Raw genomic sequence first — 24,887 nt, forward strand, 5'->3', positions numbered from 1 at the left:
CATCAGCAACTGATACGCAGTATAATTTTCTTTTAATTCCACGGCGCTCTTTGCTAAGTTATAACCTTTCGGCATGTTGTTTACATAGATTACGTAATCTACGTGTATAACATAGTCTACGTGTAGAATGTAGACTATCGTTGTTTACGCGTAGACGCACATCACTGGTGCAGTGGCTGCGAGCCTAACTTTGCCCGCACTATGCTAAACCTCAGCTACAAAACCCCGGTTTTGGAACCCAATCGCCGCCACTGGTTTTGTGACAAACAGTCTTTTGTTGTCTCAGTTCGGTGACTTATTCAACCGCAGAATGGTGTCTTCTTTAATTCCACAATGCTGCATACTTTTCGATAGGGAAATGTTCAATGACTGCACAATTAATGAACAATAATAATAATTTTTCAATTGTGTTCGTTACATAGTTAAGCATATACTATGTAGTATGTAAGTGTGGGGCGTTACCCCCACACCCCCTATACGCCTTCATGGCGTGGTGCTATGCACAGGGGAACACTTTACCTTTACCTTTATGTAAGCATGTATATGCTTTTCAATTGCTTTTTCTTTGAGGGAGTTAAAAACATCCCTGAGAGGGATAAAAATAATTTTCTTTTGCAGGGGATAACATTTATTGTGGGGGGAAATACCCGGCATCCCCCCCAGTTAATTCGCACACTGCACTGTAGGACTATAATCTGAAGATGGAATAATATCTGTGAACTACGATTTTCAACGAGCGTGTCACATCCGAAAAAATTATAATAGAAAAAAAAGTGGGTGGGCGTGAGATGGAAATGAGGCCCCCGTCCCCTCGTTCCCCGTGCCAGGTGGCATCGACGCTCGAAGACCATCGACCGCGAGGTGGAGATCTTGCGTAATGCCTCGCGTGCCCCGAAATAAGCATTAGACGATGTCAGAAATAGCTCATCGCAATTGTCGGTCGTGCCAAAGCAAAATTCTCAGCCCCATTCAACCTGTTAAGCTCTTCCTACGCCGACGTTGGGAAACAAACAACGCTGTTGTTGTTACGCCTACACCTAATTCAGTAGTTTAACATTTAAAACGCTAGTATTCAAACGTACTTTTCATGAGCAATGACGTCGATTCAACTAGATGACGCAACTTTGTAATTTTACAAAGTGGTTATTGACTATCCTGTAGATATTCAGTTACTAAGAGATTTTTTTTCTGGACTTTGAAATGTGCGGATATTCTGTGTGGGATTTTGAAAGGTTGTTCAATATGAATGGTAGCAGAGTATAGTGCCAGACGGTGATACGACTGGCGTACGCAGAAGGGGGCTGATGGGGCTACAGCCCTCCCGAAATTTTGAGAAATTCAACATTTTCAAGTAAATGCAGTGAAGAACTCAGTATTTTTTCTCGGGGGAGGGAGGGCACAGTAGAATTTAATATTTTGCCTTTCAGTGCCATAGTAACTTATATTTAACGTTTATTATTATTAATATAAAAAATAATAACCCACAGCTCTACAGCCCGTAAGGGCCTTGGCTTACCTACCGACTGCTGGTCTCCCTCCCACACTGTTCCTCCGTCACCTGTTGTAGCGTGGAGATCTTAGACCAGTATTGGGGTGACGGGTGGTCAGCCCGACGAACCCCCAGCCGTTGTAGGTCTTCTCGACCGGGTTACCGCTCACTCATTCGGAGGTTCCCAATTTCCTCACGATGGTGGGTTGCCACCGGCCCTATACGTAGGCCGAATAAATTCCGACCAGAGCCGGATTCGACCTACGCCGTCCCGCAGCGAACGATCTATAGTTTACAAATCATAAAATATTGTTGGATATAGCAATGATTCAGCCTGAAAGTCACGGAAAACAATATTATTTGTAATAACATATCGCTACAATTTCACCACACGAATTACATGAAATTTTCCTAACTATTTCAGGGATCATGTGCCCCCACCTCCCCTCCCTACGAACGCCCTTGTTCGATTGGTATGTTGGAGCCATTAAAAAGAGTTAAAGCACTTCTTTAAATGACCCCGTAGCTAACGGTGCATGACATTTCTGAATAAGTGGGACGACTGGATAGGGAAGAGATATGCTTTAAAAATAGTGAAATGCTGCCAACAAACTCCCCCTCCCCTCCCCCAATCCAGTTTCCACTCGCTGGAAGTTTTAAAAGTTTTCCTCCTCTTTTGGAAGTACAAAAAGTGTCAAATTTGGCAACATTGCTTTCCCACTCGTTGACTTCTCGCCTGCCTTTCCTCCCGTGCCAGGTAGAACCAGGTTGAACCGCGCAGGCGCAGAAAACTTTCGTATCTGGTGTCAAGCAGTGTTGCAAACTGGCAATATAAGGTCACTAAATGGAATGAATCAATAAATACTAAAATAAATAAATTATTAATATGCATATAGCAATATATTACTATATAGGACACCGGTGTTTAACATAAGACTGAGAAAATTAATTTTAACATTTTTAGCTATAGACTCCCATACCTACCCATGGCCAGCTGTGATAGTTATTCATTTTCTTATTAAATATTACCCACGTAGTTTAAGAACTATACAGTTGGGAGCAGTGGCGTGCCCAAGGGGGGTTGGTGGGGGTTATACCCCCTTTAGCCCAGTATTCCTAGAAAAGAACATCAAAGCTTCAAAGGTAGGAAAAGATAGCGAAATCAGAGCTGACTACCAGAAAAAGTGAACATAACCCCTCCCTTTCAAATATCCTAGGCACGCCTCTGGTTGGGAGGAAGCTGAAGTCCTAAGTTTTACATTAAAACATCTCAATTTTAGAATTTTTAAAACTCGTGGAATCACTTGTTGTTTGGATTAAGTGGTAGGATATGAAAAATGAAATTCTAATCTCATTCCTGCATTTTTATATTCAAATTTTGTTAGTTGACTATTATTTTATCTTATGGTTATTTCTGCTATTCAACTGGAATTTATATCCTTATGGGGGGAATGCTTTGACCAGGAATGAACAAAACCAAAAAAAATTCAGGCACCAGCAGCATTTTTTGAAATAATTATTTTTTAAAAAAATCAAATATAGGTTAACTGAGCCATAAATTCAACTAAGATAATCTATGAAATATGATCTTAAAACATTGAACTTATTAATGAATTCAAGATTGGATATTAAAGTAATTAATTAATACCAATTAATTACAATTCATGATGGGTTAAAACAAGGAGATGCATTATCTCCATTGCTCTTTAATTTTGCCTTAGAATATCCTGTTAGGAAGGTAAAAGAAACTAAAGAAGGACTAAAATTAAACGGTATGACTCAGTTGTTAGCATATGCAGATGATGTCAACTTATTAGGGGATGATATAAATACAATCAAGAATAATGCTAAAATATTTTTCAAAACTGCTAAAGAGATAGGTTTGGAAGTTAACAAAGAGAAAACTAAATATATGCTTACAGGCCGAAACCAAGTGTAAGGTAATAATCAAAATCTAATTATTGATAACAACTCGTTTGAACCAGTTTCCAAATTCAAATACTTAGGAGTAATATTAACAAATGAAAATTATATTAAAGAGGAAATAAAAAGTAGGCTTAATTCAGGAAATGCATGTTACTTCTCTCTTCATAAACTTTTGTCTTCTCGTTTAATATCTAAGAAACTAAAAGTTAAAATATACAAAACAGTAATTTTGCCTTTAGTATTATATGGGTGTGAAACTTCGTCCCTTACATTGAAAGAGGAGCATAAATTGAGAGTATGTGAAAATAAGATCCTTAGGAAAATATTTGGACCTAAAAGGGATGAGGAGACAGGTGAGTGGAGAAGGTTACATAATTTAGAACTACATAATTTGTATTCATGTCCAGATATTATTAGAATAATTAAATCAAGAAGACTTAGGTGGGCAGGCCATGTGGCACGAATGGGAGAGAAAGAGGAGTTCACAGGATTCTTGTTGGGAAACCTGATGGTAAGAGACCTGTAGGAAGGCCAAGACGAAGATGGAGGGACAACGTCGAGATGGACCTAAGGGAAATCGGTAGGGATGGAAAAGAGTATATAGATCTTGCTCAAGATAGGGACAGATGGAAGGCCTGTGTTGCTGCAGCCATGCACCTTCTGGTTTAAGAAGGCTAGAGAGTTAGTTAGTTAATTAATACCAATTAAAAATAATTCATTCTTGCGCCAGAGTGGCATTCCTAAAGAAGCCTTAACTGGTAAGCCAGTGGCGGCGATTAGGAGGGGGCGAGGGGGGTAGGTGCCCCCCACTTTTGCCTTCGCACTATGCTAAACTTTATCTTCCAAGGGAAAGTAAACTGTCCTTGCCCCCCAGTTTTGGCACCTTCGATGTAATGCAGTTTTTACTATGGTTATATCTTTATTTCTATTATTAACAATAAAAGTAACATTTAAATTAGATGTTTGTAGGATTTCAGGGGGCTTCAGTCCCCTTAGCCCTCCCCCTAGCCTTGCCTGCTTGGAGACGAAGTGCCTCCTCTAAATAAATCCATGCTCACAAACTTTAACGAGAATAACAGTAACTTTTGTTATATGTGGGTTAGTAACACTGTTTTTGTCCACGCGGAATGACTACAGAACTTGGCGATAGAAGGGAGGAGGAGGAGAGAGCGAGAGAAAAGGCTTCGAACACAAACAGGTGCTCCAGTTGCCTGTGTGCGTGTTGCTGCCTGAATGTGTGCGCGACTGTGATCATTTAAATCTCACGTATCGTGTTGATTTTTTTGTTGTCGGTGCGTTAGTGCGTCTGCTACGTGTAGGTGTGACAAACATTTAAAGTGCTTTTAGTGTTGTGTGGCCAGTTGAAAATCTTGCGACAGTGTTTCAAAGTCTTGGAGGACGTGGAATCTCAGGTGAGTTACGTGCAAGGGCAAAACATTTCGCAGTGTTACTGCTGCACTAACGTTGTTTTTCTTTTCTCGTAGCCAAACTGGCACACTTTATTTCAGTTGGAACACAACAGGCCAATCTCCAATTAGGATTCTACATTTCATTTACAAAATTATGTACCTAAACAGGAAGATAATATTGTCACATTGGAATTTTAAGTGTTGCCTGTATGATACATCAGAACTCTAACACTTCCCAGGGTAGCAATGATATGAGTCTATTGGCTCCCGAAATTTTGTGGAATAAGTGGATAAAATTACATGCTAAGTGTATTTTTCATGCAAACTCACTCGTGAAATAGTGCAAATGTAGTAGTTTGCGTGGTTTTTTTAGTGTTTCTCGCAAATTTCAACAACTTTGGCATATATTCTGTAAAGAACACAGCAAGAATCGTAAACTTTGTGCCATGTGAGTTTAATGTCTCCGTCAACATTGTAGCAAAACTAATATTTTATGAATACAAAGTTGTTATACGAAGTGGCGGTTACTGTACAATATAAGTTGCTGTTTCAGTATTCCTACGTTTCCAACAGATTTGTTTATACAAGGTTGGACTATTCTCAAAAAGAAATCCTGGCTCCGCCCCTGTGCGAGTCGAGCTATTCAAACAAACATTCAACATATCGACAAATATGTAGTTGTTGCACTGCCTTATGCATGAACTTTACAAATCTGGTAATAGCTACATTATCCAAAGCTGTAAAACTTGTTTCGTGGGAACATCGAGAATCAGTCTATTTTAACAATTACAGAATACAACAGTTCTTAAATTGGGTTAGATTAAGTGAAATAGAACACAAACAGTAGGTAAACATTTTCAGAAGCACAAACAAGAAAAATGCAGGAAGAACTTTGATGGTTTCCCTTATTTTTTCTCCAACTCCTAGCCATGAACTGTCACCACGGGTGAATATGTGTAACACCACACTTTGTGCTTTTTTACACTATATTTCTTTCTGTGACAAATATTTTAGTTTTGCATAGAATGTGTATAACTTGTCTCGTGAGAAACACTACATTTTAAGGAAACATTCTACTGAGCATGACATTGTGCAATTCCATTAATTTAATACATCTTTCAGAAAATGTTTGGCGACATTTTTAGTAACAAAAAAGCATAATAACTTTTACTTAATTTGGTAGTTTTGACTGAATAATTTCGAAATTTTAACCGAAGCCCAATTTAATGACTTCTGAACAAAATTGATTCTGATGAAGAATTATTTGGTTGTTGTTGTTTGAGCTTTGTTTCACTATACCACACAAATATTTCTTTTTGTGTATGCACGTGTTTACGTTGTTGCCGATTTAAAGTTAAAAGCAACAGGTTCGAACAACATTCCGCGCCATATTCTTGAGTATTAATGCATACATAGCCTATAAATGATTTCAATACAACTTGGACGTACTTAGGTGCACCTTTATTAATCTAGCTGTTATGATTGCTTAACAATTTTTTTGAGAATCAGAAACTCAAATTGATTCACTTGGAAAAATTTGCATTTTCAAAACCCAGTGTGGAATCTAATTTTGAAAATGGGATTTGACGAAGTTCAATAAATTTTCCACGTTGGCGATTTCTTTGAACGGAATTCTGAATTTGGGTAGAAAAGGTTCCTGGAATAGCATGTCGGGAATTGTGACGCGTTGTGGGAAATGTGGAAATAATCGATGCACAGGAGCGGGAAAACCCTGGTTGATCGATGCCTGCGACATGTCAGGAATTCAACCTTTTCTGGGTTCTTGAGTTGAAGGTTCAGCCGTTCCTATATTTATCGAGCTTAATCGAAAAATAATTACTGCATAGGTGCCGATTGTGTTGGAGTGAGGCATTTTGGCTTTCTCAAAAGAGGCATTTTTATTTCTGCTGCAACAGCATACGCAGTAGCCTTGTCTAGAGTTCTATGAGTACATGGATCCGATTAGATTTTGTGCAAGGGCAAGTTGTATTTACGAGACCTGGTTCACCTTAAGGAATACATGGACAGTCACTGACAGTTCTGCGTTGTAGCAGCATAATGGAAAGTCAACGGGTTCGTTACAACCCAGAAGTGTCCATGACAGTACGTTCTTAAGCCATTTCATAAAATAATTCCGAACTGCAAGTACAAAAGCAGCTGCATAGATTTGGTTCAAGTTATTGCTTGTTGTAAATACCGCTCGTGCATTTGCTTCTTCAGATGTAAATTATGGCAAATATAACGGGCCTCTGTGAACGAGCAGATTTGTTTCCGAGTAGAACGAGTATAAATTAGAATTATTGAACTGCATACCGGCCAGTGTGCGTTCATACATTTTCAAAAGTGTCTGTAGTTATATTTTGTTTTGGACTGTTCAGACTAACACTAATATACAATAAAATCATGTATATTTATACAAACAAACCTCCACTACATTGTAATCATTTATCGACTTAATAACTACTTAAAATCCAATAACAATATCACAGATTATCTGACAGTCAACAGGATCACTTCAGCGCGAAAAGACAAATTATGACCGTCATGTTGATCCATTATCTACTGTCTTAGTGCAAGCATTGGTATTTTCAGCTATGATTTAAATTACACCTAAATATGAATTTCCTATGCTTTAGCTGAAAAGATAAGCGTCATGAGCAGGGAACGGATTTATATGAAGTAAAAATGTGCTTAACATATAGTCCCTCTGTCCCATAATTATTGTCCGGTACACTTTTGTTTGTTGTCGAATAATAATTGTCCGATATGCAAACTGTGACATTGGTGTATACAGAAGAAGAAAATGAAACACGGGAATGATCCATACAACGTTATTGGTGAATAGCCTGTGGTTGATGGAAACTGAGCTGTTTGTGTAATATTGTGGTAATATTAATAGTTGTTAATTAAGTGAGTACTGTTTATAAAGAGAGAATTTTGTGACTGGAATTGAGTTAAACCCATATACTTATTTAAGTTGAAGTTTAAAACTACGGTAAAAGGAATTATACTCATTAATGTGATTTTCGTAAGGCAGTCTTGTTAACGTCATGGCGGATGCCATAGGTTATATGGAACTTAATAATCAAGTAGAAATTATAACGAACTTGGTAGAAGACAATGAAATTGTTATAGAAGATAACATTATAGAAGAAACATCTAGAAAACAAGCTAAAAGAGTCAGATCTTCTGAAGATGATCAAGTTCCAGCAAAAGCGGTAAGGATAGACAGGTTAGATAATAGAGATAAAGTAAACACGTTTGGAGAAGGTCGAAGAGAAAATAATGTAGACAAGTGTAAAATGTATTATGATACACATAATGGGCCATATTTAGTAATAATGACTAGTACTAAAGGTGCAGAAAAGAAATTTAACTCTATGAAAATAGGCAATGAATTGCGAAAGAAAGATATAAGGGTCAGATATATCCAACCAAGTGGTTTATTTAGAGCAAAGATTTATTTTTACACCAGGAATGAAGCTAACAATTTCATGAAAAATATGCATTTTCATAAAGAAAATAATATTGATGTGTTCATCCCGGAATCCTTATTGGTGAAGGAAGGATTGATATATGGTGTACCCACTGAATTTGAAGAGGAGGAAATTAAGGAAAGTATTGAAGACCCGACAGTAATATCAGTGGAAAGAATGAAAAAGAGAATTCGAAAAGATGATGGTTCATATTATTTTGTTCCTACTAAGCTAATATCAATCACGTTTAGATCTCAAGAAATGCCTAAACAGATTATAGTGGTTAGTCACATTTTCGATGTTACTCCTAAAGTTAGAAATGTGATGCAAAGTAGAATTGGAATTAGATAAGAGCTGACAATAGACCTTTTAATTGACATTAATGGCTTTTTTATTCATTATCGAGGGGTGACGCTATTGTTAATTAATCTAGCGCCACGTGTCGGGGGTGGAGGAGGAGATGAGTCATCGATGACTCATGCACACGTGTGAGTTTGAAATTAATGGTTTTCCATTAGTGCACAAAAGACACTATTATGTATTCCGTTTTCGGCCTAAGCTAACCTTTTGTTGTATATTATTAATGCGTTTCTGCCGGATATGAGTCACAGATGATTTATACTGACGTTGGAGTTTGGAATTAATGGTTTCTCCATTAAGGTACAAAAGACACTATTATGGAGTTCGTTTTTGACCTAAGCTAACACTATTGTTGTATTTTATTAATGCGTTTCTGCCGGATATGAGTCACAGATGATTTATACTGACGTTGGAGTTTGGAATTAATGGTTTCTCCATTAAGGTACAAAAGACACTATTATGGAGTTCGTTTTCGGACTATTCTAACACTATTGTTGTATTTTATTAATGCGTTTCTGCCGGATATGAGTCATGGGTGCTTTAGGCACACGTGGGAACTTGGAATTAATGGTTTTTCCATTAATGTACAAAAGACATTTTCAGCCTATTCCGGCCATTTTGGCGTCGGTGGTGAGTCATATTTGGTATAATTAAGGATCCGGATTTACCCGTATTCAACCGGTGCCGACGCGTTCGATCGGAGGTAGAAGATATTATAACACATGTTCGCTTTAAAGGCGAAGAAATTGAACGATGTATCCTATATGAAAACGAAGTATGCGAGCAGAATCCATGTTATTAATATTAACCTGTTACGGAAGAACCTGTTATGTGGTTGCATTCATCGGCACCCCCAAACCGCGCGCGTTCATGGACACGTGAGGGGAAAAAAGGTTCTCTATTCTTACGGCCCCCATCGCTTGGTCTTCTTCCGAAGTTGAATGGAAGTCAAGTGTCGCCAAATTTTTACACACGAGTATTGATTTTCTTTGAGGTTCCAATTTTATTTGGTGGAAGTAATCTACGCGGTATTTCTGCCGCCTTTCGTAACATTGCAAAGACTATTTAACCAAATCCGTAAGGAATTTGGCTGAACTAGGAACATTCAGTTCTAGTATCTACAAGTTAAAGTGGATGCGATCCACTATTTGCCCTTATTTCGGGGTTGCGAACCACAGTCCATTTGATTATTGCCTTATAAACATCAGGATTCACGTAAAATTGACCAGATGTTTTTACTGTTAGAGACAATATTTCGCATTTTTTGTGTATTTTTACTCAGAAAACGCTATTTGAACGATTCAAGCAAGAGTTCGTATGGGAATTTAGACACACAAACTGTGTTTCTTCAACTTTAGCTGAAATTTAGGTTTATTTTTTTACTCTAATATCACAATTTCTTCTATTCAGGCAACATTTTTTATTAAATTTTGGACTAACAAAGACATTTTTCAACTTTTAACTTGCTATTTTAAAAGTTTATTTCCATTTTTTACTCTAATATCACAATTTCATCTATTTTTGCAGAAGTGTTTATTGCCATTTTGACTTGCAAAGATAATTTTTTCAACTTCTTTTATTATTTTTTCTATTTATTGCCTTTTGTATCTTATATTTTTAATTCTTAACTTTGAGTTTTGTTCTTTATTTAAAAAAAATCTCTAATCACTAAGGAAGAAGTACTTTTAAGTAAAACTGTACCCACAAAGTTTATTATTACTATTATTATTAGTATTATTATTATTATTATTGTTGTTTTTGTTTTGATGTAGTTGTTGAATCTTGTTGTTGTTGTTAGGGTTTATTGACTTCCACTACGCTATTTTTGGTTTGCTTCGTAGGAAAGTTTGTTTATTTTAGAGTTTCCTCGGTATTTTCTTACTGTTAGGGTAGGTAAAGTTTCCTAAATATATGAGTAGGGTTCCATATATTCTTGTTCTTGCATGTTTTTCATATGATGTGATCACCACAACTCTCCAAGTGCTTTTACTGCATGTTTCCATTTTTATTGAGGCTTAGTGATTCCTAGAGCCACTTTATGCATGAGAGAAAGCTTGAAAATTTTGATCTCAGATAGACGTCAACCTTATGTCAGAGTATTTTCGAGTATATTTTAGTCTTATTATGGCCCACTAGAATATCATGGCTTGCTTATTTTTTAAGTATGTTGCACAGTTATTGTATTTTTGCTTTTGCTTTCTAGATAAACTGTATGAAATGTTTAATATTTGTACTTTTTTGCACTTATAAGAGGCCAAACTTTTACTGTAACTAAAATTATTATGTCTCTAAGCACTGAAACCCCTTTACCAAGAGTACTATAACTGAATGTTTATTAATATTGTTTCTTTCATCCCTTAAATATAACAATTTAACAATATAATGACAAATCACAGGACAAGTCGATGTTAGCAGATGACTACGTGGCTCTTAAGTCCACCTGCCAAACTTTTCTTACCATGCTATTTACCTTTATAGTCTTTTATTCGGGTACGTTTCAAGTACTATTGACTTTTTGAGTGTTTGATTAATACCAGGGGTTATTTGTATCTGTTATGCTGTATTATTCGAGGCTTCTATTTTTTATTCTACATTCACTATATGTCCCTGAGAACTAAATTCCACTGACTGAAGCTTAAAGCTTAGGCTCTACAGCATGTTGAATGGTTAAGCACTGGTCAATATGAATTTTACAGAGGCTAGTAGGAGGCATAGGAACACACGCCAGAGCCTTATTAGCGTGCAAGAAGCACTTTCAGGGAGTACTACGAGGAAACGAAGTTGATTTTTTGAGGGCTTTACCAGTTACACAGCCAATATTTGCTATTTCAAGTAACTACATGTACCAGAACATTTTACAGCCCAACACTAACTAGACTTCAATTTATACTTTATTAGGTGCTAAATGTAGCAAGAACACTGATTGTACATACTTTTGAGAATCCAACTATTTCAGGATTTTTTCTATGTAAGCATATTTTTATTGATTACTAACTTTAACAGACCAATCAGGAAGACGCCAAAATTCACTAAACTTAGTACTATAGTGTATGTGATTGCATGAAAAGTAGAAATTATAACATCCACAAGATTTCGCTTTTTTTTTGCTTTTGTGACTAATCGTGACGCTGAGGATGAATGGATGGCCAAAAATCTTAAGGACTGGATGTATTTTACCACTACAGACGCCTATGTAGAAACACTAGAGTACTGTTAGCTTTCAAAATTGAGGTTATACTGTACTGTTTTTTAAATATTTCGTATTTGGCACGTTACAGTTATATCCATTTCAGGACAAATATTGCTAAAACTCTCAAATTTACTGGTACAAGTTGATATTTCTGCTATCAGAGGAATTAACAACCCTATTTTACAAACAAATGGTATTGTTTACACTTTATTTACTTCAATCTGAGACTAATATTTTACAGTAATTGAATCATTCAGCCCTAGTCAATACTTTACTGCATCAGAAAGTTTGTTATTAATCTAATAAGTATGCTATTTTGTGATATTCTAATGCAAACGTTGTTTAATTCACTGGTTATAATGCAAACTTTTGCACAAATTCGATATATTCACTACCTTCAAACCAAACAATTGTACTTATTTAGCGCATTTCATTTATATTTCTTGTAATTAACTTATGTTTCTTATAATTAACAAACTAAACTAATTACTTTGGCATGTTAAAAACCTTATTTTTTACTATTTCCTATTCTATCAGGTTCTATATTGCTGTTTTTATCAATTATGTAAGACCACACTCTGGTAAATGCACATATATTCTCTTTTATACACACGCACGTCACACACACACACACACACACACACACACACACACACACATTTACACACACACATTTACACACTTATACGAACATACATCTGACGTTTTTCAATATTTTGCTATGAAGTTTGCATCCACGCTATTCAAACAAGGGCAGGCAATGTAGTATTTGTGAGTATTAGTAATCCCAAAGTGGTGTTTTTGGTGTCAAAGTTCAGATGAGAGGCTGTTATGTGCCTTTTGCAGTGGATTGCATGTGAAGTGTATGCATATTGAGCATTATTGAGTGTGTAGGCTTCCAAGTTTTGCTGTTATTTTCCTATAATTCTGTGAGACTGTAGAGAGTTCTCCCTTTTCAACCACTTTTCTTTCATTGATTGGATACTTTTTGGGAACTTAGCAGTTTTTTATGTTATGAAGCAGATTGTTGTAGAATATTTTGCATGGTCTTTTGTGATATTGAGTGCCTGCTGTAACGGAAGTAAGTATCTTTCCTTCTCGTGTTGATGTTCTCGTGTAGGTTTCCTATTTTCGGTCAAGTTGCAGTAGGGAACTTAGCAGTTTTTATGTTATGAAGCAGATTGTTGTAGAATATTTTGCATGGTCTTTTGTGATATTGAGTGGGTGCTGTAATGGTAGTAAGTATCTTTCCTTTTTGTGTTGATGTTCTTGTGTAGGTTTCCTATTTTCTGTCAAGTTGCAGTACTTAGAATAATCGCTTCTGTCTTATTGATCTACGAAGCTCCTTTGAATAATCATTTGCATGTGACCCTATACTCCACGCTGTACTTTGTTCTGGGAGCTATCTTTTGAAGCCTTGGCATTCTGCTAGTACAGTATTATTATCGTAGAGGTAAATTAGTTCGTGAAAATATGTATTTTTCTGATTAACTATAGTCGCTTAGTTGTTCTAGCAGGTATAAGTAGTTACTGCTGATGTTGTTAATTTTCTATTCGCAGGGGCTATGTATGATGTAGCGTATTTGTGTTGGCTGTCCCTTTTATTCCTATGTTGTTGAGTTTCTCCATAAGCATGTCCTGTTTTACTCTATTCTATGCCTTGTTGCTGCTAGATATCTGAGGTATGTTGCTGGTTCATATCTGAGTTAGCTTGTTTGACTATCTATTATTTTTGCTATGGCTGTGGCTATTGATGTCCCTTTCTGAATTCCATGTTGGTTTCTGTTTATCCTTGTTGCTGCTTGTTATCTGAGTTAGGTTGTTTGACTTCAGGACTATCCTTTTTTAACTTTATTGTTGATTGCTGTTTTGTTTATTTCCTTATTTGTTTTTATTTGTTTACTGAATCTATTTGTTTTGTGTCTTGTAATATTATTTACTATAGTAACAAAATTATTTTTAAAGATTGATATTTATCACCATACTTGTATATTTCTTGTTCAGTATTTGTCAAAGTTTAATTTATTTTGTCCGCTATTTTTAGCAAATAACACTATTTTGAAATTTAATATATAAATTCCTGAAAATTTACTGTAATTTTATATCAACTAACATATTTATTTTAACAAAAATAACAAAATTGTACAAAAGTTCAAATAGCAGAAGAATTGTACTCTTAAATTATTAACTTTGAAAGAATAGTATTTTTAAAACATTAACTTTGTAAAAATTGTACTTTTAAAACATTAACTTTGTAAAAATTGTACTTTTAAAACATTAACTTTGTAAAAATTGTACTTTTAAAACATTAACTTTGTAAAAATTGTACTTTTAAAACATTAACTTTGTAAAAATTGTACTTTTAAAACATTAACTTTGTATAAATTGTACTTTTAAAACATTAACTTTGTAAAAATTGTACTTTTAAAACATTCACTTTGAAAAAAATGTACTTTACACCAGAAATAATCAAATATATGGGAAAGAAGGAGAAGTTCTGTTGCTCAGAATAATAAATGTGGGATGGAAGGAAAATAATTTTGTTACTATAGTAAATAATATTACAAGACACAAAACAAATAGATTCAGTAAACAAATAAAAACAAATAAGGAAATAAACAAAACAGCAATCAACAATAAAGTTAAAAAAGGATAGTCCTGAAGTCAAACAACCTAACTCAGATAACAAGCAGCAACAAGGATAAACAGAAACCAACATGGAATTCAGAAAGGGACATCAATAGCCACAGCCATAGCAAAAATAATAGATAGTCAAACAAGCTAACTCAGATATGAACCAGCAACATACCTCAGATATCTAGCAGCAACAAGGCATAGAATAGAGTAAAACAGGACATGCTTATGGAGAAACTCAACAACATAGGAATAAAAGGGACAGCCAACACAAATACGCTACATCATACATAGCCCCTGCGAATAGAAAATTAACAACATCAGCAGTAACTACTTATACCTGCTAGAACAACTAAGCGACTATAGTTAATCAGAAAAATACATATTTTCACGAACTAATTTACCTCTACGATAATAATACTGTACTAGCAGAATGCCAAGGCTTCAAAAGATAGCTCCCAGAACAAAGTACAGCGTGGAGTATAGGGTCACATGCAAATGATTATTCAAAGGAGCTTCGTAGATCAATAAGACAGAAGCGATTATTCTAAGTACTGCAACTTGACAGAAAATAGGAAACCTACACAAGAACATCAACACAAAAAGGAAAGATACTTACTACCATTACAGCACCCACTCAATATCACAAAAGACCATGCAAAATATTCTACAACAATCTGCTTCATAACATAAAAACTGCTAAGTTCCCTACTGCAACTTGACCGAAAATAGGAAACCTACACGAGAACATCAACACGAGAAGGAAAGATACTTACTTCCGTTACAGCAGGCACTCAATATCACAAAAGACCATGCAAAATATTCTACAACAATCTGCTTCATAACATAAAAAACTGCTAAGTTCCCAAAAAGTATCCAATCAATGAAAGAAAAGTGGTTGAAAAGGGAGAACTCTCTACAGTCTCACAGAATTATAGGAAAATAACAGCAAAACTTGGAAGCCTACACACTCAATAATGCTCAATATGCATACACTTCACATGCAATCCCCTGCAAAAGGCACATAACAGCCTCTCATCTGAACTTTGACACCAAAAACACCACTTTGGGATTACTAATACTCACAAATACTACATTGCCTGCCCTTGTTTGAATAGCGTGGATGCAAACTTCATAGCAAAATATTGAAAAACGTCAGATGTATGTTCGTATAAGTGTGTAAATGTGTGTGTGTGTAAATGTGTGTGTGTGTAAATGTGTGTGTGTGTGTGTGTGTGTGTGTGTGTGTGTGTGACGTGCGTGTGTATAAAAGAGAATATATGTGCATTTACCAGAGTGTGGTCTTACATAATTGATAAAAACAGCAATATAGAACCTGATAGAATAGGAAATAGTAAAAAATAAGGTTTTTAACATGCCAAAGTAATGAGTTTAGTTTGTTAATTATAAGAAACATAAGTTAATTACAAGAAATATAAATGAAATGCGCTAAATAAGTACAATTGTTTGGTTTGAAGGTAGTGAATATATCGAATTTGTGCAAAAGTTTGCATTATAACCAGTGAATTAAACAACGTTTGCATTAGAATATCACAAAATAGCATACTTATTAGATTAATAACAAACTTTCTGATGCAGTAAAGTATTGACTAGGGCTGAATGATTCAATTACTGTAAAATATTAGTCTCAGATTGAAGTAAATAAAGTGTAAACAATACCATTTGTTTGTAAAATAGGGTTGTTAATTCCTCTGATAGCAGAAATATCAACTTGTACCAGTAAATTTGAGAGTTTTAGCAATATTTGTCCTGAAATGGATATAACTGTAACGTGCCAAATACGAAATATTTAAAAAACAGTACAGTATAACCTCAATTTTGAAAGCTAACAGTACTCTAGTGTTTCTACATAGGCGTCTGTAGTGGTAAAATACATCCAGTCCTTAAGATTTTTGGCCATCCATTCATCCTCAGCGTCACGATTAGTCACAAAAGCAAAAAAAAGCGAAATCTTGTGGATGTTATAATTTCTACTTTTCATGCAATCACATACACTATAGTACTAAGTTTAGTGAATTTTGGCGTCTTCCTGATTGGTCTGTTAAAGTTAGTAATCAATAAAAATATGCTTACATAGAAAAAATCCTGAAATAGTTGGATTCTCAAAAGTATGTACAATCAGTGTTCTTGCTACATTTAGCACCTAATAAAGTATAAATTGAAGTCTAGTTAGTGTTGGGCTGTAAAATGTTCTGGTACATGTAGTTACTTGAAATAGCAAATATTGGCTGTGTAACTGGTAAAGCCCTCAAAAAATCAACTTCGTTTCCTCGTAGTACTCCCTGAAAGTGCTTCTTGCACGCTAATAAGGCTCTGGCGTGTGTTCCTATGCCTCCTACTAGCCTCTGTAAAATTCATATTGACCAGTGCTTAACCATTCAACATGCTGTAGAGCCTAAGCTTTAAGCTTCAGTCAGTGGAATTTAGTTCTCAGGGACATATAGTGAATGTAGAATAAAAAATAGAAGCCTCGAATAATACAGCATAACAGATACAAATAACCCCTGGTATTAATCAAACACTCAAAAAGTCAATAGTACTTGAAACGTACCCGAATAAAAGACTATAAAGGTAAATAGCATGGTAAGAAAAGTTTGGCAGGTGGACTTAAGAGCCACGTAGTCATCTGCTAACATCGACTTGTCCTGTGATTTGTCATTATATTGTTAAATTGTTATATTTAAGGGATGAAAGAAACAATATTAATAAACATTCAGTTATAGTACTCTTGGTAAAGGGGTTTCAGTGCTTAGAGACATAATAATTTTAGTTACAGTAAAAGTTTGGCCTCTTATAAGTGCAAAAAAGTACAAATATTAAACATTTCATACAGTTTATCTAGAAAGCAAAAGCAAAAATACAATAACTGTGCAACATACTTAAAAAATAAGCAAGCCATGATATTCTAGTGGGCCATAATAAGACTAAAATATACTCGAAAATACTCTGACATAAGGTTGACGTCTATCTGAGATCAAAATTTTCAAGCTTTCTCTCATGCATAAAGTGGCTCTAGGAATCACTAAGCCTCAATAAAAATGGAAACATGCAGTAAAAGCACTTGGAGAGTTGTGGTGATCACATCATATGAAAAACATGCAAGAACAAGAATATATGGAACCCTACTCATATATTTAGGAAACTTTACCTACCCTAACAGTAAGAAAATACCGAGGAAACTCTAAAATAAACAAACTTTCCTACGAAGCAAACCAAAAATAGCGTAGTGGAAGTCAATAAACCCTAACAACAACAACAAGATTCAACAACTACATCAAAACAAAAACAACAATAATAATAATAATAATACTAATAATAATAGTAATAATAAACTTTGTGGGTACAGTTTTACTTAAAAGTACTTCTTCCTTAGTGATTAGAGATTTTTTTTTAAATAAAGAACAAAACTCAAAGTTAAGAATTAAAAATATAAGATACAAAAGGCAATAAATAGAAAAAATAATAAAAGAAGTTGAAAAAATTATCTTTGCAAGTCAAAATGGCAATAAACACTTCTGCAAAAATAGATGAAATTGTGATATTAGAGTAAAAAATGGAAATAAACTTTTAAAATAGCAAGTTAAAAGTTGAAAAATGTCTTTGTTAGTCCAAAATTTAATAAAAAATGTTGCCTGAATAGAAGAAATTGTGATATTAGAGTAAAAAAATAAACCTAAATTTCAGCTAAAGTTGAAGAAACACAGTTTGTGTGTCTAAATTCCCATGCGAACTCTTGCTTGAATCGTTCAAATAGCGTTTTCTGAGTAAAAATACACAAAAAATGCGAAATATTGTCTCTAACAGTAAAAACATCTGGTCAATTTTACGTGAATCCTGATGTTTATAAGGCAATAATCAAATGGACTGTGGTTCGCAACCCCGAAATAAGGGCAAATAGTGGATCGCATCCACTTTAACTTGTAGATACTAGAACTGAATGTTCCTAGTTCAGCCAAATTCCTTACGGATTTGGTTAAATAGTCTTTGCAATGTTACGAAAGGCGGCAGAAATACCGCGTAGATTACTTCCACCAAATACAATTGGAACCTCAAAGAAAATCAATACTCGTGTGTAAAAATTTGGCGACACTTGACTTCCATTCAACTTCGGAAGAAGACCAAGCGATGGGGGCCGTAAGAATAGAGAACCTTTTTTCCCCTCACGTGTCCATGAACGCGCGCGGTTTGGGGGTGCCGATGAATGCAACCACATAACAGGTTCTTCCGTAACAGGTTAATATTAATAACATGGATTCTGCTCGCATACTTCGTTTTCATATAGGATACATCGTTCAATTTCTTCGCCTTTAAAGCGAACATGTGTTATAATATCTTCTACCTCCGATCGAACGCGTCGGCACCGGTTGAATACGGGTAAATCCGGATCCTTAATTATACCAAATATGACTCACCACCGACGCCAAAATGGCCGGAATAGGCCGAAAATGTCTTTTGTACATTAATGGAAAAACCATTAATTCCAAGTTCCCACGTGTGCCTAAAGCACCCATGACTCATATCCGGCAGAAACGCATTAATAAAATACAACAATAGTGTTAGAATAGTCCGAAAACGAACTCCATAATAGTGTCTTTTGTACCTTAATGGAGAAACCATTAATTCCAAACTCCAACGTCAGTATAAATCATCTGTGACTCATATCCGGCAGAAACGCATTAATAAAATACAACAATAGTGTTAGCTTAGGTCAAAAACGAACTCCATAATAGTGTCTTTTGTACCTTAATGGAGAAACCATTAATTCCAAACTCCAACGTCAGTATAAATCATCTGTGACTCATATCCGGCAGAAACGCATTAATAATATACAACAAAAGGTTAGCTTAGGCCGAAAACGGAATACATAATAGTGTCTTTTGTGCACTAATGGAAAACCATTAATTTCAAACTCACACGTGTGCATGAGTCATCGATGACTCATCTCCTCCTCCACCCCCGACACGTGGCGCTAGATTAATTAACAATAGCGTCACCCCTCGATAATGAATAAAAAAGCCATTAATGTCAATTAAAAGGTCTATTGTCAGCTCTTATCTAATTCCAATTCTACTATGCAATGTAAGAAATGTTACAGGTTCGCACATTCAGCAGCCATATGCAAGGATAAAGCTAAGTGTGCTAGATGTGGTAGAGAGGAACATGAAAATTGTAATGAAACTCCGAAGTGTTTAAATTGCGGAGGAGAACATGTTGCTACTGATAAGTCATGTGTAAAATGGGAAATGGAAAGAGAAATCATGAGAGTTATGGCATATGATAATTTATCCCGGCAAGATGCAAGAGAGAAAGTAATAACAGGTAATGTTCCAAGCAATTATTTTGTTCAAGGCAACTCATATGCTGATCAAATAAAAAACCATATAAACAAAAGTCAAATAAGTGAAATTGACACAACAAAGACTGGTGTTATAGGAAATAGCATAACAATACAAAACAGATTTGAAGCCTTAAGTGATTGGGGTGAAAGAAAATCAGATACATACTTGGAAAATGTTTCATGGAAAAGAGTCCCTCCAGAACATCATAGAGACTATTCCAAATTTGAAAATAAATATGGAAAAAATTTCAGACTAAATTCCTATTCACAAACAAAGAATTATAATGGAAATTCTGAAGGAGAATCAAGTAAAGGTTCTCTAAAGAAATTACAAAGTAATCAAAAACAATTAAATGGAAAGTCTACAGGAACTGTAATTAAGACAAGGAAAAATGAGGAAGATGTGGATAGTACAAACAGAAGCATGCAGGAGGTGAGCACCGGAATCTACAACAATGAAGAACAGAAAAAAATCGTGTACTTTCCTCACATAACATCTCAGAAGGATCTTATGTATAATTTGTTACAATTAATGGCGAAACTTATGGCGACATTAACTAAAAATTCTGACTTATTAAGCATAAAAGAAATACTAAAAGAATGCTCACAAATAAATGGCCAGGTGCAGAAAATTATTGAGGATTTGGAAATTTTTGGAGAGACACCTTATGGTGTGGAAGGAAAAATAATGGAAAACATTCGTGGGGGTACACTGGAATGTAAGATCATTGAAAGCAAGAAAGCAAAATCTGGTGAAATTAATAGATGAATATAGACCTGAACTTTTATGTTTATCGGAAATCTCTGTGAACCCATCAAACATAGATTATTTTAAAGTAAATCATTATCACATAATTTATGAAAAGATTAAAGATGATAGTAAAGGAGTTGCAATTATGATTCATGAAAGCATTCCATTTGAACCTATATCTTTTGATTATACATTGTCTATATACGACACATACAAAATTGAAGTCGTAGGAATTAAAATCGCTTTTATGAATCAAAAAGTTAGTATTATATCTATATATATTCCTACAGGTGCAGAGTCACAGAAATTAACGACAAATACATTATCGCAAATGTTTCAATGCATAGAAAAGCCTTTTATTATAGCAGGGGATTTCAATTGCCATCACACAATATGGGGAGATCAGGATGAAGATAAGTTGGGGAAAGTGTTAGTAGAATGTATGGATTTGTACAACTTTACTGTAATTAATGACGGGTCTGCTACGTATATAGGAAGATTAGGTACTCGGCCAACAGCTATAGATTTAACGTTAATGTCAGATGATATATGTGGTCAATTTCAGTGGGAAACAGACAGTGATCAAAGAACCAGTGACCATTATCCATGTTTCTTTTATACTGATACTAATTCAGTGAGATCTTTCACTATTCCGCTCAGAAAATGGAAAGTTAACGAAGCTGATTGGAATAAATATTCTAAATTACTTACAATCTTATTTAAAAATACAGATTTAAATAATATTGATAAGAGTACATATGATTATTTTGTAGATTCTGTTAGCATTGTTATGGACAGATCATGTACAAGGGCAAAAGAGGAAGTTGTAAAAAAGTATCCAATAGTACACTGGTGGAATAAAGATTGCCAAAATTTTAAAATACAGAGAATTGAAGCTACTAAAGTTTATAAAACAATACCAAATCAGGAAACTTGGATTAATTATAAGAAAGCAATAGCGCAGGCCAAGAAATGTTATATCAGCGCAAAGAGACAATCGTGGGCAAAGTATTGTGAAGACATAAATAACAAAGAGAGTATCAGTACCGTGTGGGCTAAATTTAAATCAATCCGCAAACCACATACGCCTCGATTAATACCACTCAAAGAAACCTGGAAAGATGAATTTATTACGAAGGTAACATGTAATAATAAACAAGAACCTGCAGATGCCCCTGATGAAATTTTCTCTTTCAGTCCTAAAGATAGACATTCACAAGGATTATATACCAATATCATGATCGATGAAATAAGATACATAATAATAAGAGCCAAGGACACAACTCCAGGAAAAGATGGAATAACATACTCGATGATTCAAAACTTGCCGGAATGTGGTATAATATATCTTTGTAACATCTACAACTATATAATGCATTCAGGAAATGTACCGCAATCGTGGTACACTCAAATGATTTTACCAATATTGAAACCTGGCAAAAGTCCACATAAAGGAGAATCTTATAGACCGATAGCTTTGTCTTCAGTACTGGGGAAAATTTTTGAAAAATTAATTCTAAAGAGAATAAGTTGGCATATAGAGGGACAGGAATTATTTTCAAGGCTTCAAGTTGGATTTAGGAAGGGAATGGGGTGTACAGATGCGTTGGCAATGTTATCATCAAAAATTTATGATACAATGAAAAGGAAAAGTAGTCTTATTGCTGCTTTCTTAGATATTAAAGGGGCATATGATAATGTAAATATAAATAAATTATTAAACATTCTACAAAATCTGAAAATACCTTATATGCATCTAAAAATAATTTGGAATCTATTAAAAAATCGTTGTTTATATTTTTACTTTCACAATAAAATTGAGGGTCCTAGATGGATAACAAGAGGACTTCCACAGGGAAGTCCTTTAAGTCCTTTACTTTTTAATATATATTTAATGGATGTTCAAAGAATATGTCCTGAGCCATTTGGATTCATACAATATGCAGATGATTTATGTATATATGAGAGTGTCAAGCAAGTAGATAAAGGAGTCACCAACATGGAAGCGAAAATAATAGAGATAAAGAAATTTCTTGAGAATAGGTCTATGAATATATCGTCAGAAAAATCAAAGTTGATTATATTTAGTAAAAAAGGAGCTCCGAAAAATGTGAATCAATATACAAAAAAGTTACACATTCCCATAGAAAATTCAGTGAAATATTTAGGCGTTATATTTGATAGTAAATTAACATGGAAACCTCATGTAAAAATGTTAGTGAAAAAGGCAGAAGTAATTTACAATGTATTTCGTTCTATGGCTACAACAAAATGGGGAAGTCATCCTAGTACCATGATGAATTTTTACAAAAACTATTACAAACCAACAATAGAATACGGGATTATAGTCTTTAATACAATTTCGGAACGTGTATTTCGACCTTTGGAAGTAATGCAGAGGAAAGTTCTACGAAAGTGTCTAGGACTGATGAAGAGTACTCCCAATGTTGCTGTATACATGGAAGCATGCGAATGGAACTTAAGTTATAGGAAAAGAGAAATGTCTATTAAATATCTGTTGAAAACAATGTCAGAAGTTAATCATCCGTTTAACGACATTCTATTCGACTTGGTTGAATTATATGATACAGGCAAAATTAATAACTGCGAAGATATAGGATGGGTGCAATTATATAATGAGTACTATGAGGATCATCAAAAATTATTGAAAGTAAGGAGTAAGCCCATATATACTCTAGATTTTCCTGTTTGTGAATATAGAGATATTTATTTTCCTGAACAATATACAAAATATGATTACATGGAAAGATGGAAAGATTATTACTTTATATATACAGACGGTTCAAAAAGTAGTCAAAATGTAGGATGTGCTGTTTATGATGTACAGAAGAAGGAATCAATTATGGTACATTTACCGGAAGATTTTTCCATTTTTACAGCTGAAGCTTATGCAATTTACCAAGCACTAATATATACATATAAATTGCAAGAAAAAAATATATTAATATTAACGGATTCCAAAAGTGTATTATATTCAATTCAGTCCAATTATGATTTATTATTTAAATGCTCCCCATACATTATAAACTGTGTAAAAACTTTACAAAATTTAAGGAGCAGGGGAAAGATAATTCATTTAACCTGGGTTAAAGCACATTGTCAAAATTTAGGAAATGATATGGCAGATTTGTATGCAAAACAAGCTAGGGTAATTCAACCTGTACTGGAGCTGAAAACCTGGTACACAGACCTTCTACCGAGGGTGAAGAAAAAGTTGAAGGAAAACTGGACGGAATGGTGCAAAGGTGAATTTCAAAATGCAGGCAGCTTTTATCAGAGGATAGCTAATTTCAATAGAATGAGACCTTGGTTTACAAAAGTTCAAGGTTCACGGAATGTGATAGTATTACTAAATCGTATTAGGTCAGGACATACAACTACTAAAAGTCATTTACAAAAGATCCGGATTGTACAAAACCCAAACTGTACATGTGGCAACAAGGAAGATATACACCATATCCTATTTGAGTGTAATAGATACACACAAGAAAGAGAGACATTCTATAAAACTCTTATAAACTGTGAAATTCCTTTTCCTCAGTGTTTGGAATCTTTGATTTGTGAACCTAACCTTACAGTTGGATATATATTGTTATCTTTTTTTAGAAAATGTGGCTTAACTATTTAATAGAAAAAAAAAATGTTCATAGTATCCTTTAATAATAATGTACTAAAAAATGTAAGTTTATGTACAGTACATATGTATATAGATATGGGAAAAACTGCTTAGCGGTAATCCCAAGTAAAATGTAAATAAGTAAATAAGTACAACGTTATTACTCAAGGATCAGTACAAATTGGCCGATCAAATATCCAAAAGGACATAAATAAAAAGTTACCATTTTGGCATACCGGACTATAATTATGGGACAGAGGGAGTAAATACATATTTAGTTATTTTCAACAAGAAATTGTAAGATTTTACCTTTTTAATAAATTAAGACAACACGAGCTATATAAAATACAGTACGCTTACATTGACATTAATTGTTTTATTCGCAAGAAATTCACCCGACTGTTTCGGTCGCACGGGGCCATGTACATTGCTCAAATATGGAGTAGACTATATGTTGAGAAATGCTCTTAAATATGGAAATAACATGTAAAATAACTAAAATATGAGCCAAAAAAACAAAATAGAAACGAATTTTTCGAGTCTACATGTCATGATGCCCAAAGATAATACAAAACACAGCTGATTTCATCTTCATACATAAATGTGTATTTACATATAAATCTGTTCCCAGCTCGTGAGTTTATGATCGACAATTT

At 34.5% G+C, this 24,887-nt stretch overlaps 1 protein-coding gene across 5 annotated transcripts in view; it reads left to right on the forward strand.

Annotated features, from left to right (window-relative positions):
* nuf (rab11 family-interacting protein nuf) overlaps positions 1–24,887 on the forward strand; it is a 315,659-nt gene that overhangs the window by 164,698 nt on the left and 126,074 nt on the right. Inside the window, exon 1 of one of the 5 annotated variants that reach the window (XM_083136512.1) lies at positions 4,608–4,827. The exons of the other annotated variants lie outside the window; for them this stretch is intronic. The gene's annotated coding sequence lies outside the window, so the exon portion shown is untranslated. Of the gene's footprint in view, positions 1–4,607; positions 4,828–24,887 lie in introns of those variants that run through there. 5 annotated transcript variants of the gene reach the window in all.

This window comes from Lepisma saccharinum, chromosome 15 (genome assembly GCF_977018435.1).
Source record: "Lepisma saccharinum chromosome 15, izLepSacc3.1, whole genome shotgun sequence".
NCBI classification, from domain to species: domain Eukaryota; kingdom Metazoa; phylum Arthropoda; class Insecta; order Zygentoma; family Lepismatidae; genus Lepisma; species Lepisma saccharinum.